This window comes from Chelonoidis abingdonii, chromosome 2 (assembly GCF_003597395.2).
Source record: "Chelonoidis abingdonii isolate Lonesome George chromosome 2, CheloAbing_2.0, whole genome shotgun sequence".
NCBI lineage: Eukaryota > Metazoa > Chordata > Testudines > Testudinidae > Chelonoidis > Chelonoidis abingdonii.
Genome location: NC_133770.1, coordinates 246,076,336 through 246,082,335, shown reverse-complemented (window position 1 = coordinate 246,082,335; position 6,000 = coordinate 246,076,336). Strand labels below are relative to the sequence as shown.

Sequence of the window (6,000 nt, the reverse complement as noted above, 5' to 3'; positions counted from 1 at the left end):
GATACACTAAAATGTTAAGTAACTTAATTTGAAGTTTAGCCTAATTCAAAACAGATACTATGATGTGAAACATTTTTTAAACCATTTACAGTGACCCGCAACAAATTTTTGTTAAAAAAAAAAAAATCTGTTTTTGCAAGCATTGCTGACTCTGATTTCTGCCCACAGCATGTAACAGGATCCTCTTAAATTATGATTTTTTCAATGGAAAACTTTTACAACTCTCAAACATATTCTGTTCCAGTAGTTTATTTCTAAAAAACATTTTCTTTTAAAGTTAAGGAACGTCCATTGCACAGGCACAATAAATATATTCCAAAAATAACACTGCAAAATCAACCTCTTTATTTGGGACAAGGTTCAGTACAACTCTAAGAGTTTTTCTAATTAATTAAACTGTGCTGCTTTTTTCTTTAGATATCAAATGGTACAGGTGGTATTTATTTGGCTTTGGATTAGTTTGATTACGGTTGGCATCCTGAAATTCTTGCAGACAATACTTTCTATGCAGGATCAGACATGTTGATTTCTACCTTTTTTATTTCTTTTTTTTCATTTTTAACATCTGAAAGTAGTTAGTAACCAACTGATTGCTGAGTCTTTCCAAACACTATGGAGACATGACACATATACTATATTTTTGTAAACCTCCTGCAGGCTGCTTTCTTTTCTTTTTTTTTTTTTTTTGTTAGCTTGATGTGGCGAGTTAAATACCAATCCATAGAAAAGTTACAAGTTCGTGTCTATGTGTCCCCCACGCCCACCTCAGCCATAATAGAAAATATCTCAGCAGCACCTGTATGTTGTGAATCATCACCTGTAAAAACAAATCGTTCATAATTAGTCCCAGCAAAATACTTAGAAGGTTCAAAGGAAGAGACTCTTGAATACCTTTAAGCTCTATATCCTTTTTTCCAATGTCAACATTTAAAGAATACACCCAAGTCTTGACCTATACGGGAGCAATGCTTTGCTGTGCCATTCAAACAGCTCATCCCCAAGTAACATCCAAAAGGAAAAAGGCAATCCAGAACTCTACCTTCTCCAGTTCTTCAGATCTACAGATTTGCCATAGAAAAGAGGATGAGTGGAGAGGAGAGTGGGGGTTATACCATGTAATACACAAAAGCACTTTCTGCAGGGGGAGATTAAATTAAACTCCTTTTTTCTTATGTAAATCAAGTAACCATTTATACCAATTAGTATGCAACCAATGCTATTTTAGGATTTAGTTCCATGTTTATTAATAAAGTAGACAGGTCAACTCAAAAGAATACTTCACTTCCTCCCAATGCAAATGGGGCATTCCTTTTTATATAGCATACCTGGTAGGGATTTTTACCTTTTTTTTAATTCCAAATTGATGATAACTACATTAAATAAAAAGGAGCAAGAAGAATGTGAAAGCCCAATTCATTTAGTATAGAACTAGTACTGTCCAGTGCAGAATATTGTTCATTGTTACTCAGACGTGTGAAGAACAGCAGGTCCCTGCCATTCAGGCTGCCCCATCAACTGTGCATTTTAATTTGAACCACTTTTGCATTAGAACTTACTTTTTTGCCAACCCATCTTCACTAATGTTGCACCACCTAAAGCTTTCGGCCGATGCTCTACCCCCAGCTAGCCAAGCATATCAAGTGTGCCTGCAATACTCACAGGCTAATGAACAATGCACAAAAACAAAAGTATCAGCAAGACTCCTATTATCTGATCTTCCGTAAAATACAAAAAACTGCCTTCTCTGGTACAGAGGAAGTGCCACTAAGCCTGCAGGTGTGAGCCAGTTAAAAGAAAAGGCTTTGGTTAAATAGATTCTTTGACTGTCAGGGATTAGAGTCATGGCACTAGTGGTAACACACATCTATTCCTTTAATTTACAAAATTTTCTCACGAGTTTGCAAGAGTTCACCCCATCAGGGGCTTTCTGAGGCCATTGAAATGTCTTAAGTTTTAATTAAGTTGGAGTTGTCAGAAGAAAGCTTTTTTGGCACAGAGTCAGGGTCATTAATTACTGCTATCTTTGTTTCTTTCAGAAAAAAGAACTCTACTGACTTGTTGGGTTACTTATACAGCCTACATTTTCTATCCTGCAATCCTTATTCACCTCCAAGCAAGACTTGATTAAGCAGTTTACCAATTAATTCCATTTACAGATAATCTTAACTTTAGAAGCTTTTCTCAGTGCTGATTTTGGCTACAATAGTAATAAATGCATCAGTTTTATTGTAATCAAAGAGTATCTTAAATTCTAGTTTTGTAATTCAAAATGGTACTGGGATCCGATTCCTGATCTTACCATCTTACACCCATCTCTTGTATAGTAGTAGTTGGATAACTAACTAATAACATTCATAAACTGATCTGCATAAATTATTCACACTCAATATTATTATTTCCAAGCTAGGAAGTATTTTTACTTGGAATATCACATTTTCTTTCATTAAAATTCACAGCTTGTTTGCAGGTACAGTACATGTGTGCAGTATGTAATTAACAGTGATTACTTTAAACAAAAAAAAACCCTATAGAATAATTAACCAATAGTTGTTGACATGTGAAGCTGTTCAGTGGCTATAGGTAAAGGGACATAGTGGGGTTTGGTTTCAGTGGATATATCCACATCACAAAAAAAGCCATTATCACAACTGGCACTAATTTGCAGCCTCAAGAAAGAGCAGGACTTTGTAGGCATGGTGAGTAAACTATCCCCTCATTCCTAGAGGTTATACTCTCCCTCCAGATTGGGGGTAAGACAAAGAGTTACATAGCACACTGCCCTGTACTGCCTGTGGAATACCCATTACTGTTGATAAACAGAAGAATTCGATTTTCACAGGTGTCATCCCTATGCCTCTTATGAGCAAAAATTCACATATAAATATTATTCTTCAAAAACAAATAAATCCTCATTTAATATACACATGTTTTTAGATAGCCTGTTAATACTACATTTTATATAGAACTGAAATATTACCATGGCTGATCTCAGAAAGAATGATAACTATAAATCATTCTAAATACACAGCTTGTTCATCTAAATTAAGTTTGTTTTATCAAAATCCCCAAATTCCTAGAAGCCTGCAAAAGGCCTATGTTAAACTACATATTTTGTACTGTTTTTAATAAAAACATTGGCAAAATAATGTTTTTTCAGAAACCCTGACTTGGATTTCTGATTTATGGAGTATACTTTACCATTTTGAGCTAGTCAGCTCAGCAAGTGGTTGCTCAGAGACTGCAAGACTTGAAATGTCTGTGGCATGGTATAAATTATTTTGATCCTCTCTTGGGTTTTTACTTAATTTCTCATCCATTTACTTTACTTCACATAAAATGCAAAAACAAGATAGCTTTTAATAATTTCTAAGAAACACTAGAGATAGCATTAACCAGCTCTGGAAAGTCAAGGCACCTCCAAAGCCATAGGAGATTCCCTGTCAGAGAAGGTAATTTGTTGCTATGTATCTGTGTGTAGATGTATAATATATATATAGCCCCTGAGCTAGCCCAAGTCTCCACTGTAGCTGCAATGTTCACACTGCTGTTTTTAGTGCATGAGCTTGAGTGAAACTAGTGAGCCTTGCACACTCTCAGCTGCAGTGTAGACATACCCTGTGTGTGTGTCTGGCAACTCTGCTTTCTGAATCTACTACCAGAAAAAAAAATCCTATTGAAATGAATGAAGCCATTTATTTGATAGACTATTACAAACTTATACTAAAAAAGCTCCTAAAGCACCTCTTTTAATGTCATTATTATTGTGATACACACCAATCGCCACATTACCATTCAACCTCATTGTCCAGCCCTAGTGAGTGTTTCGTATTTTATCATCTTATGCTTAAATAGCTTTAATGTTATAATAACAACAAAAACACCCAAATCCCCAGCAGATGCATTTGTGCCCATGGGATGAATATGTCCTGGATATAGAGATGTCATCATACCCCTGAATTCTTATTCACTACATGCCAGTCACATTTTCACTCCCTCATGAGGTGTATGTATACCGGTGGCTTGCTATTGGCACCGTGCTTGATGGTAGTGGGAGAGTCTCAGATTCAAGACCTCTAGGGTTGTAGTCTCCTCTCCATATGCGTGCAAGGCTGCTATTGACATTAGTGAGAGGTACACTGTGTGCACATATGGAGCTGTGAATGGACACTTTATAACTCCATACGTTTTTTTCCTTCGCCAGATGAGTACTTCACCCAGTCTTTCCAGGACTTGAGTTTGCTTTTATAAATTTCTCAGCAGTCAAAGAGTGTTTAAAAACCATCTCCCTTTTTAAAATAGTTTTAAAGTATAAATGCATAAATATGTATATTAATAAGTACATAAGCACAGACATACCTTATAGACAGAGTTAAAAAGGCCTGTAAGGGGCATGCATGTTTTATTCTGCAGCCAAATGTGCAACTTCTAGAGCTTTCTGGCTATGATGACAAAGGAGAAACGTTGCAGGCTCAGCTCTGATTTCAAATACAGGGTATGTATTTGCATGTACTTTACAAGATCTGTAGCTGGTTTAACTAGGTATGTGAGGATATGTGCCTGCACACAGCATGAGAGGTTTGAATCAAGACATGTATATGGATCAACACAAATTTAGCACAAGTGCTATACTAAAAAATCTTAAATTGTACAATGTTCCTCAAATTCTCATTCTGCGTATGTGATGTAGTGGTCTAGTCTTGGAACCTTGGGATGTGAAAGAAAACGTGTGTGTTTGTTTTGATATTTATAAATAGATCACATCATCAGGCTACCTGTGACCTTATGGATTTCCCGCTCTGTGGGTAAGTGCATTGCTAATAAGCATGAATTTAGGGTGAAAAAGGATGATACAATAAAGTTAAAGGACCATAATCTGACCATCTACTCAAGTTAGAATGTGATATTTATCCCATGGTGAAATTCTGTTTCTGATATTTACTTAGTAACAGGTATTTAAATATCTGTGTTAACAAAAGAGAGAAAAGACAACATAGGCAGCAAGAAAGGCTCATGTACCACAAGTAAAAATGGCCAGTTCAGAGAGAGTATATAACTGTATTGACAACTTACTGAAGGTTAGCAAACCAATCCCTCCCTTCTGTGCTCTTTTCCCTGTTGACATGATCAGATTTTTTTTTTTTTTTTGAGGAGAAGAAAGGGAGAAAGTAGTAGGGCACATTCATTTGAATATATATGAATTTTCAGTAACATTGTTAGCCATTTTAAAAATCCCTACCATTTGGAGATATAATCAAACATTACAGAAATACATATCTCCCCTAGTTCTCCTTTTATCAATATGTCACTAATCATGCCCAGGTAGTACCGTCATAAAAATAACTATGATAGACAGTGTTGCTGAAGGTATGGGTGAGAGAGGTGTAATTATTTAGCAGCCAGTGTCATAGCACAGGGATCCCATTTGATCCCTTAATGTATCCATGCAGGGAGCAGCCATGATTTGGCTGCAGGTCTGGATAGTACAGGAGGGGCTCATCTAGTCCTTCTGGCAGCACTAGCTCACAGATAGGGAAGATCTGGATAGAGATGTGGTTGTCCACCACTTTCCCCACCACGTACCATCATGTTGAATAGCTGCAGCAATTACTACCTTTCTCCATGCTCCTCTAGCTCTAAGAGATGCTATTTAAAGGCCAAATAGCTTCCTTCCTTTCCCCAGAGAAGCTCTACCTCAGCAGAGCCAGTACTGAGTGAAAAGAGATGAGTCACTCATGCCAATGGCTGAGTAAAAATATTACACCTCATCTGCCATAAACAGACGGGGTTGGATTTACCATAAAGAATATAGCTTCAAATATGGATGGACAGCTCCTGGGGTCTGGTTCATCTGCACATAACTCAAGTCAGAGGCAGTGTGCAAGGATTGCTTATTGCTCCTCATGCTACTACCTCAATTATGGTGCAATCCCGTAAACAAGGCCAGTACCCTGAAGTTCTGTTAGACTAGGATGCTATAATGAACACCAGCTGCAAATGGCC

At 36.9% G+C, this 6,000-nt stretch overlaps 1 protein-coding gene across 2 annotated transcripts in view; it reads right to left on the bottom strand.

Annotated features, from left to right (window-relative positions):
- Window positions 1-6,000, bottom strand: part of ZFHX4 (zinc finger homeobox 4) — a 181,825-nt gene that overhangs the window by 95,797 nt on the left and 80,028 nt on the right. The window lies entirely within an intron of this gene.